Genomic DNA, 12,140 nt, shown 5'->3' on the forward strand with positions numbered 1-12,140 from the left:
CGATCACTGATTCGTGTAAACCAATGTAGCCTTTCTAACACACTTACTATGGATTTGGTTTGAGGGGCACTATAGCGTTTCAGAACGGCAGATGAGAAAGGCGATTCTTTAATGCAAATGGTAAATGAAAACCAGGACATTCAACCCTCTCTCTCTTTTTACTGAACAACTGGGAATGGAAAGTTGAACCATGCGCAAAGGTAGTTTTCCAGTTTACGGCGGACTCAGATTGGTTGTGACGCTCCAATTATAAATTATGGCCGGGAGTGAGGCGGTAATCGAGAAAATAAATTCATGAGAGTTCATCACTTCCGTGAACATGTTCGCTCTTAAAGCAATGAACTGACATTACAATTCCTAAATCAAGATGTCCTCAGGATTCGGAGTAATTATATATGATATGAGCGCTTACTGGATCGATGGGAGTATGTGACTTGATTTATTCAGTGATGGGGAAATTATTCATATAAAATCCGTAGGGCCTAGAAATGAAAACATGATCTTTCCGTCAAGTTTCCATGTTAAATATAAAAGCTTAACAACGATGATTAGTCTAATTCAATAACTGAAATATTGCCTGCGTAATAAGTTACTTAATTCGGGGTAACGTCCCTTTTGGGTTTCCAATGAACAAACTCTCGCAATGTCAGATTGCATTTATATACTAATGCTAATCCTTTCATGAGCAATTCGCTATTACTGACACATTGCCAGTGAGCAGATATGATATCAGAGTGAAAGAGAGAGAAGATAGATGGATAACATGAAAATGCCCTATGGTCTAATGCAAAACGTTCTTCATCATGCGTGTAAGACGTTTAGTGTTCAAGCACTTCTCAAACCCTTTCAAGGGGAGCTTATATTTAATTCATTGGGTAGCCGGACTGCATTGAGATACCGAAAGCTAGTTATACTGGTCTTCAAGGGAGCTCCTTGGGTTCCGATGGGGATGGTAGACAGATTGAGCGCACAATCTTGGTTAAGTTCCCTGCAACGTAAAAATACCATACAAACAAACAATCTTGGTTAAGAGAGTTCCTCGGATGCCACCCTGGTTTATTTGGAGAGGAGTGGATTTCGAACTAACTGACTGACTCCTGCTGCATCCTTGTTCAAGGGTGTCACAGACGTCAAATGGAGTAAGGCTAAAGGCTGATGCCCCACCGAATCCGTCGCACGCGTCCAGCACTGCCAAAGCAGCCTCGTTCGTCTCAAAGCGTGTCCGTCTTCTGCGTGTATGGCCCAAGGCCAATCGACACAACATTCCCACCTGACCCTTTTAAGTGACCCGTGGCCGACAACCACAGCTTAGGGTCTTTCTGGAGTGGCCCACGAAATTTGTCTCGGCCGTTTCTCTCCGACTGACTTGTACTATATTGGCCTTGGTATGGCCCAACCAGACAAACGAGCGACGGTTACAAGACGGACGGACAGTTCAGACTTCAGCAGGACTTTCCGTCATGGAGGGAGAGCCCGAGGTTTTGCTCTTTGACTCGTTGCTGTCATCCAAATTAGGGGCGTTGAACAGCAGGAAAATCTGGACTTATGACATAAATAGAGAGCAAGGAAAGTGGAGAATATGCAAAATTTTTTCATAAGTTACGACAGATCCAGACAAGCTTTTTTAATATTGTTGGATGTCGCCGGCAAACCTTTGACTTAATTCACGAGAGCATTATATCTCTAATATAAAAATTTTATACCAGTTACAGAAGATCACTATCAACAGAAGAGAGACTTGTAGTAACTTTGAGGTAAGGATTACTGATTTCGAAATTTGTAAAGGTGCGATTTATTTTACTCAATAAAATAAAATTCAGATACGTAGACTGTGTGTGAACTGAACACTAGATACAGTAACTTCTGAAACAAAGGTATTTACATAAATGTATTCATTAGAATGTAATAAAAAAAACCAATTGAATCCCTTATCATAACCACAAATCATCACATTCGATCATAATTCAAAGTTGGGCAGATGGTTCAAATGCAGGTTGTTGTAGGTCTACCACAAATTCTTCCTTCATGCGGACCCCAGCTGTTCTCGTTAATCCACCCACCAGTTCAATCTTGAATGTTGCAGAGAGTTGTACGTATAGTGGATGAGCATCGGAACGCAGATTTTAGAATGGGATATACTATTCAAAATACTCTGGAAATTTTTAAAATCCAAAAAGTGGATACATCGCAAAATCCTGTCATATACTTTTTGGAAGATTTAGCTGGTGAAGAAATAAAGGGATTATTCTACTGTGAAGAATTAATTCCCACAATTCTACCAGAAACATTTCATTATTTTGAGAAGCAGGAAGAAAAATAATAAAACAATATTACATTAATTGATTAAGTGTAGGCGTGAAATTCATCTTGTGTCCTTGAAAACAACGTCTGTAGCTAAGAAGAAAAATATATTGAAAAGCCATAAAGGGGGCGCTATTTTATCGGTCTTATTACCTTTAGCCGCGAGTTTCATGGGAGTCTTTTTAATTGACGAAAAATGAAGGAGTTTTATGTTATCCCCGCCATTACATACGAGAGGTTAATGAATAGAAAGGAGGTTTGTGATAATATTGATAGCAATTATACTAACCTTGAGGGTAATGGTAAGTTGGATACAACCATTAGTGACATGCACATACCTCTTAATGTTAAAATGAATGCAAAATTTCCCACGGCGGTTAAATCACTCCCGGGACCTCCTCATTTTCCTATAAAGGGTGTGGGCAAGGTGGCTGAAGTAGCTGGGGAGGAGGGGGTAAATACTCCGATTGCATTGAGAACAGTTAAAGGGGATATTAGCCGCAGAAGAACCAATCCCGATTTAACAGGTATTATTCTAATATTATTTAAAGAACCTCAAAAGTCGTACGTTACAGCTTTTGTTAAACACACAAAATTCTAGCTCGATTGAATGGAATGAAGAAGGGGATTTACCTCATTCACTCACAGGTTATAATATTTTAGATATCGCTCTAGAATTTCAAGGGAGTAAAAAACCAACCTTGATAATAATTCCAATTATCACTACATAACTGAGATGGTAGGTGTTAAAGATTGGATGTTAAGGAATGCAGCTATTAAAAAACAAATAGAAGCATGGCGCAATGCATTGAAAAGAGGCGGCAGTGGTAGTGGTAGGAAGATGGTGGGACATGCGAAAAAGAAAATGGCGGGTGCGTAAGTACCTTATTAACATGTTGGGAAAATGATACAGCTTGTTTAATCGTGGGATCGGTGCTATTGTTTTAACAGTTCTAAGAAATTTTGTGTATGTGTCTTCTCTCTTATTCGATAATAAGGCATAAATCAAAGGTATGCCATAGCCGTTTTTCATGCCATGAATTGTGTAAAGTTTCTCGAAAATAACTGGCACAGTTTTGAAGGTACCATCCGTAAAATAATGCTTGCGTGAAGCAAGCACGCCAAGATTTTTCTGGGTTGAAAATACGAGCATTCTGTCTTCTGCTTCTCCGGAGTCAAATAGCAAGAAAGATTCGTCCTTGTTTGTTCTCGTATCTTCTTCTGATAATATTAATTCGTTTCGATGATTGACAATTGATCCACATTGCTCTTCCTGCCTCACTCGCCGGATTGTTCGTTTTATACTGCAAGTTTGCAGTAGAGCGGCTGCAACACAACTACTTAATTCTGAAGATGCGTCAGACGCTGAGGAGAATCTCGTGTTGTTTTTGCGTCAGTCCTCACTTTATCTAAAAACTTCTGTACTTCAACATTTGCCGAATTTCCTGAGTGATTATGTTCAACGTTAATAGAAGTGATCATGCCATCAATTGTTATAGCGCTCCCTTTGCACTTTTCCGCAAAATGTTGGCATTTCCAGTAGATCTTTGACTTTACTTGCTTGTCCTTCACATATATGAATCCATCCATTACTCGCATGTCTCTTCCTTTCTCGCTTTGAATAAATTCAGCCATGTCCTTTTGCAAAGGGTGTATCTTCTACACTAAAAAAAATCTATTGAGTTTTCCTGGAATACAAGCTTTGAGAATCAACAAAGTATTCACTAATAATTAAGAATACTATCGAACAACTTTTTTCGAAGAATTGCTCGTAAAATGTTGAATCGAACAATTGGTTTTCGAACAATTGTTTTTGAATAATAGTCCGGATACGTAGAAACCTAGTTGTTCAAATAAATTAAATTTTAGTGAGCTAGAGTTTACACATATAGATTGAACCAGTTACTATTACTCGGTTCAGATTCTCAAATTACAGTCTGTGATTCTGTCAAGTTCTCATTTGCCCTAAGCGAATAATTTGGTCCTTGTGCTAATTGTGGATTTGTAGGCTTTTTGTACTGGATTTATCGGCAAATGCATGTTTTGCTCCATGGGTTTTAATTTCAAGATTTACATTTAGATTGACGATTCCTAATATTTTAGAATTTTACATTTGATTGCTCTCAGTAATTAGTGACTATAGTTTTGAATTTTCGCATAAGATTCTCAGATGATGATTTTATTTTTAGCAACAAGTCTGTGCTGAGGCGAGGTCAAGTCTCTCACAGCAGTATAGTGGGAATCTTGCATGTCATCAAACCTAGCTAGTGAACTGTTCAGCCATGTGCATCTCTCTTCTTAGCAATGAGATGTATATGCCACCACTTTGGAACTTTAATGCGTTTGTTAGGCTTAATATTATTAGATTTTTTCATTAAATGGCTTGAGTTTTTGTTTCCCTATCAAAAGCTTAAATTTTTAATATATTCCTAAACTGCCTTGACATGTACGTCTTTTAATTTCCCAAATGTTTCGAAGTGTTGATTTGTATAGAATTTCTGAAAAGGGTGCTCGATTGGCTATGACCCTTGGATTTGTAGGAACACTTATTATGATTTTCTGCTTGTTCCTTTAAACACTGAGTTTGATTTTTCTGCTTGCACTTCTTTTACACAGATGCCATCAAGGGTGGCTAACATCCATGATACTAGGGAGGCTGCGCCAGCTTGCCATGTTCCTCTTCCATGGAAACGGAAAGATTAACTACCTTGATATGGAAGGCAACTGGAAGTAATAATCAGTCTCCATCCACAGAAAAATAGGAACAAATCAGTAAATCTGGAAAAAAAATCAATAATTTCTATAGTGGCATTGACAGAAATTAAGAGCCAAATGGGAAGAACTCAAGTTATTCTTATTGGAAGCGCCTCATGTGTGTGGTGCCTAGCAAGAGACTACAATAGGTAATGATAAGTGTTTGAGCATATGAAAATATACAGATTAACATTCACTTCATAGCATAAATATAGGAAGCCATGGGGAGGGTGTAGCTTTATGTTTGTTCACATCCAGTCTAGGTGCAAGTGATAGCTGTGCAGATCCATTTGCAAATATATACAGAATGCTTTCCTGTCTACCACCTAATTAAGTCTTCCCCAGTGATAAATTCAAATCCCTTGTACACTAGCTACCAAGTAACTTTGTCATTATGGGAGATGTGAATAACAGAAACCCTCTTTGAGGTAATATAAGTCCCTTTGTTCCATCATAGAAAGAGACAAATATGCTACGGGCGCCCATGCTCCTCTACAGATGAAGCTCTACGCCAGTACCATGAGAGACAGCAAATTTATGTGTAAAGTTGAAAGCAGGCCGGTATTATATAATGTCAAAATGAATTATTATAGCTGTAATAAAGATAAGACTTGTCGCCATGCTTTCGGTGGTTTCCAAACATAACAGGAAATTGATCAGTAGAGTCTGTCTGATAATGCAGGGTGAACCCAACAATGTCTCACGTTTTCCTTTGCATGTCTAATGATTTCGAGGCACAAGCCTGTCACACATCCTACTTGGACAGGTTCCATAATGAACTAAACATGCTTGTTTGAAACTCAGTGATGCTTCGAAAATAGTGCTCGTATAGCCTGGCCAAGGACCGAGGGTTTATATATTGTGTAGGAACAAATGGCAATTTTTAAAAGTAAATTGTATATTTCCTTGCTATATAAATCTGAGGTCCTTTATACTTTAGGCCCACCTCATGCCACCCTCACTCTAAAACCTGAGCCAAAAGGCAAACTGGAATGCTTACATCCAGGCAAGCAGGTATTCCTGCCTACGGATGGTAGTTACTGCCTAACTACCTTGTTCAAGAGTTTAGCAGCAGCTTTCTAGCCTCGTCGAAAGTAATTCCTAACATAAAGGAACTCAGGTTTGTATAGTTTAGAAAAATACAATTTACTTTTAAATATTGTCATTTTCTGCATATAAATGAAAAAAGCATGAAAGAGATCTGCTAATCCCCAGTTGGTGGCAAATGAGTTTGCTTATCATTTTGCTAATGTTGCAAAGAAAAATTATTAGAGACTCTATTTTGCTCAAAGACAGCAAATAGAACAGTTAGAAATTGATTCTAATACATCAGGAAATGAACAATAAAACTAAATTTTATCAAGAGGGAATCTGGATCGGCTTTAAAATCCTAGAACAAAAACCCTATGTTTTTGTAACACACAAACTTCGGGAGAATTTCACCCTGGTTTTTTAAATTTTAAATAAAACACTTCCCTTCAATATTTTTACAATTACCAAACAAACTGTGAAAAAATAACTCTACTTCTTTGAATTGCAACAAAATAAACTAAATTTGTTCTTTGAGTTATCTAATACCTATCTTGATTCAAAGAAAAATTACAATTTTGCAAAATGACTTAAGCCCTGTCCACACTAGCTGGCACTGCACGATTGGCAAACAGTGTTCCCATAACCCTTTCCACTATCCTGACCAACCAAGTATGCAGCCAGAACGATGCGATTGTCTGGTAACACTGCTTAAGAATCGAGAGAATATCAACAGCTAGAAGTACCTAGCAGGCATGCCTGCTAGTGTGGACAGGCCATTAACCTAAATGTTCTATCCCTCTACTGCCACTGGGATCTGTATGAGAGTCATAAAAAAATATATATATATTTTTTGTTGGTCAAAAAAGTATTTGTGTGTATATATGTAATCTATGTAACAATATATAATATACCCATATATAGTAAATATAAATTGCCACCCTGTAACACAAACCCCATGAGAAATTCACCCAAAATGCATAGAAACTGCTAATATAGGGAAATTCAAAGAAGTTAGCAAGACTATATACCCACCTTTCATCAATTCTCAAGAAGAAATGAAGCTATTGAAAGAAAACGACAGACCGCAATAGCGTCACCAAACACGTGAATCACATGATCACCGCTTGCGTACCGGAAGAATTTCATCCGCCGTTTCCATTTCTAGGGTTAAACAAATGTAATGAATCAACTTGTTGACGAGATGATTAAGAAAACACTAGAAGATACCAAGTTCTTCATATTTAGGCTTGTTAATAGAATTGTTTAAGAGCATATCTTCTTTATCCAATGGGAAATGTTAATTAAAATTATTCCCTTTTGTGAACCCAGGGAAAGACCCTTTCAAGACAGAGAACTGTCATCCCATTGCACTGACATCATGTCTGAGTAGGATTATGAAAGAAATGGTGTGCACGTTTGATATGATCTTTGGAATGATGCAAATATTTTGCCCTGCTCTGCATGGTTTTTGAAGTATGCATTCCATAATTGATGCGTTGGTTCTAATGGAATCTTTAATACAATGAAGCTTTTGCTAACAAACAGCATCATCTCATTGTTTTCTTTTAGTTTGAGGAGGCCTATGACCCAACATGGAGATATGGCATTCAGAGGGTTCTTTATGAATGTGACCTGAGAGGTAATCTGCCATTTTATTAAGGATTTCATAAAAAACGAGACATTTCAGGTTCAAGTTGGGAGCATTGTCAAATACATTTAATCAAGGAGTGACACAAGTGTTTTCTGCATAACACTTGCTTGCCTTGGCAATCAATGGGGTGTCCAAAATAATTCCGTCAGATATAACTTATCTATTTGTTGATGACGTTTTGATATCTTTTGTAACAAGGACGGTACAACCTGAATACTGTCTTCACCTCTGCATTGATTATATAGTAAAATGGGCTTAGATGAATGGGTTTAGCTTTCAAGTCAGCAAAGCTGTAACCATGCACTTTTACTGTATGAGGGAAATCCATCCTGATCCAGAGCCGTTTATGTTACTGAAAACAAGTTTTCTTGGGTTGGTTTTATAGTAAGCTGACTTATTCTACATATGAATTATATTAAAACCAAATTCTTGAAAACAGCGCATGTCTTAAAAGTTCTATCCCATACTTCCTGAGGTAGTAGTGACCGAACTCAGATGCTGAGGCTATACTAAACTATAGTCTTTGCAAAATTGACGTCTGAGAGTGAAGTCTACAACTCGGCAAAACCTAATATAACCTTAGAATGCTTAATTCAGTTCACAATGAAGGAATAAGATTGGCCACAGGAGCACTTAGGTCATCTTCCATTGAGAGCATGCTCGTAGATGTTGTTTAGATGCCTCTGGATCTATGTTAATAACCTGCTGGTTCAGAGAACAGGTTTCAGATGCTTCATAATTCCGTAACCAGTACATGTATCAGAAATGAAATGAAAGGCATTGGAAGTTTTATGAAAATCATCCCAAATAACCCCAACCATTTGCTAAAAGTGAAGTGTATTATCAGTCATTTAAACATCCCAAGAATGGAGACTTAATCAGCTAGATGTTTAGTTAGCCCTTCCCCAGCGTCCCCCCCCCCCTCCCCCCCACTCCCAATTCAGATGTAACATTTTGTGTACATTTTAATTTAACAAGAGCAATAATGTCTGATGAAGCAACGTGACCAACATTTTTAAATTAGATCATTCCTCCCATGTTAATTCTGTTGCGGTTTTCTTTGGTGACCGAAATTCAGATGATGACATTGGCTTTGAAATGGTCTTTCCTGATGTTATCAGCAGTAGCGGCTCGTCGGTAGGCACTGTGGAACTGCAGCAACCCCCTATAGATTTCATATAGTATATGCACAAAATTATGAATATATACATGAATATGAGAAATTAAGCATAGATTATCAATAATCCTTAAAAAGTTATTACCATTCTTTTGTTTTTGTGAATAAAAAAGTAAATTGAAACATTATGTGGAACTGTGGTGCTCAGCAGTTCTAATTTTGCTAATAGGGTGATAATGTGGTAGCCAGCCCGCGCGTAGAGGGCAGGGGAGCACTGCCCTCTCAAGCAGTGTTAGTCTAGATGTTGGAGGTGTGTTATGAAATCGTATTGAAATTCGTCAAAGCTTAATCATTATGTACTATTAGTGGCGGTGATCCAATTAGTGACAATACCGATGATACGTAATGCAGAATAATCAACACAGTGGCGAGTTGTAGTAAAAGGAAAAAAATGATAACCACATTTATGTCAATGAGTAAAATTCAGAATAGTAGCTTTCGAAAGCGGTTCTGCTGCCTTCCTCAGCGAGAGAGAGAGAAAGAGTCTGTGTTTATGTAGTTAATATCAAGGAATGCAAAAAAAAAAAAAATGTAATAAACAGCACCCCTATGAATGATAGCTACGAGCCGCCACTGGTTATCAGTTGTTGTATTTATTTTTTCACCAGAAATGCATGGTTTCAAACTCCCTTAAGGAAATGTTAATCTTCAATAGAAATAGTTTAACTGTATATTGTGACTCGAGGAGCGCTCTCCAATCGTTATTATCTTGTAACTCTGCATTCACTGATTTTAGAAATTATAGTGGCTGTTGTTAGTTGAAAGAAGAGGTAAAGAAGTACATTTTTCCTGGGTGCCTTCCCATGTTGGGTTTCTTGGGAATGAGCTGGTCAACTTTCTAAGCCAGCAGTCACCTCCCCAGAAAGATAATTACAACCCTTCCCTGGTCTCATAGAAAAAAAAACAGAAGATGCACAGTATTATGCTGTCAATATCTCCTTGATCGAAACCCTATAACCCAATGAGACTGGAGAGTATGTTGTGTAGACAAATGATTGGACCATAAAGACTCGAACACATGATCTTAGCATCAGATGAAAATCTTCCATTATATAAAAACTGTATTGTCCCCTTGACTGTGAGACATTTGCTGGCCAAAAGTCGTATTCTTAGGGACCTGACACAGCTTCTTTTAGGGACGTCTCAGGGATGGATATTTCATCCTTGCTAAGAATCTCGGCGAAGAGTACAATATTAAGCAATTGTGTATTTTTATTAAGGAGGCTGCCTCCTACATAGAATTTAGATCTATGCATGTACTGTATGTGTATGTTTGCATATATATATATATATATATATATATATATATATATATATATATATATATATATATATATACACACACACACACACACATATATATATATATATATATATATATATATATATATATATATATATATATATATTAAAAATATTTATATATATGTGTGTGTGATGGCGTGTTAACCGCCACACGATACACTTAAAAACACTCAAGAAAAATCACTTAAATATATTACATCACTCTCTAAGCAGAAATCACACCTGAACCTCTATAATACAAAATTATATGAATAACACTCACTCTTAAATAACCACTGTACGAATCCGAAACACTCAACTAATAAAAGAAAACAAACACATTCAAACACAAAAAAGGGAGGGGGTCCACAAAGGAGCAGAAGACAAAATGAAAGAATATCCTAACAAATACACACGAATATCCCTAACAAATTCTCATTGTTTTTTCAAGGCTCTCCTCTTGCAAGGCAAGGCCCAACTCCACGTCTGGAGGATAAATCAAGGAGACTAACAGATGCTAGTCCAAACTCAGCACTGGATCCAAAAATAGCCAAAGGTGGCTGGCAGGTTACAAACAATCCACTGAAGACTTCAGCAGAGGAACCTTTGCCGTGAGCTCAATAGATATATATAATTTACCTTGGGGCAGAGAGGTTCCCTTGGCTTTATAACTGAACCAAAGGCACAGAAGGATAAATCCTGAAGCTGCAAATTGGGTGAACCAAAAGGTATGTATGACATAAATATTCTCCAGTCCATGTACATATGCAGAGGCAGCCAAAAATCTGTATTAACAGTCAGTCCAAGAGAAGGTCCAGGAAACGTCTAGCACTTATAACCACCGAAGACTTCCATATCCCCTCTGGCCTACAAGAGGGAGGGGGGTGGGGGAGAAAGCCACACCCAGTGAAATCACCAAATATGGAATTTGAAAAGAGAATTAGCAAAAACATACATCAAGCCAAACCCCAGATGGGAGTAAAATGTCAATTACCAATCTTAACTAATTAACAGTTTAAAAATTATCAAATACTTTATTCACTTAGCATTAACTTGCAACAAGATGACAATATGAAACTCTTTTTAGACTAACACTTGAGTTTTTCATTTGATTACCTCTCAGCATCAATAACCTAGATGTTGTAGTTTAAGCCTTAATGACCATAAATCAGTCAATCAATTGCAAACTTGGTAAATTTTCAAAGATGTTGATCCTGGCATTTACCTGGCTTACTTCCAACATCCTAGGACTGAGAACTTCTCCGGGAATTTTTGGACTTGAGTTATACTCTGGCCAATATTAGTTTGTGACAAAACTTAATGTTCGATTTACCATGAAAGGTGATTGGGAGATGCTCATTGATATGTCCAATTTGTCAATAGAAAGGAAGTCACTTTCTGCATCTTCAAGGGTTCCAGTTTCCCACATGTATCCTAGAATCTTTCTGGGTGAATGAAAATAGAATTTACCATATAGCTTAGCAAAAGTACAATCATTCATCAAAGAGGAAACTTGGGAATTACTCAACCTCATCTGCAGTCAACCAAATTGGCATCATCTATTTTTGGTCAGGCTCGTCGTCTATTCCACCACTACTTAAAGAAAAAGGCTAAAATACTTCGCCAAGCTTTTGAAGCTAAGCAATCAGCTGAGGATGTCCCTCCTGCTGGAACTTATCATCCTGAACCTATTCTTACAAAATTTGCAGTTTGCTCTAGGGATGTTATGAAAATTTTTGATAATCTTGATAGCAGGGATGAAGATCCTGTTTCCCCTTTGTTTATTAAAAAGGTTTCCTGTGTGTTGTCTCTCAAGATTAGTAGATTCTATAGATTTTTAGGTTGACATGTATCTTTGCAGATGAGCACAGTATAAAACCTATTTTTAAGCCACTATATAAGTATGTGGAATCTAAAGGATTGTTAGCTGATAGTCAATAT

This window comes from Macrobrachium nipponense, chromosome 19 (genome assembly GCF_015104395.2).
Source record: "Macrobrachium nipponense isolate FS-2020 chromosome 19, ASM1510439v2, whole genome shotgun sequence".
NCBI classification, from domain to species: Eukaryota; Metazoa; Arthropoda; class Malacostraca; order Decapoda; family Palaemonidae; genus Macrobrachium; species Macrobrachium nipponense.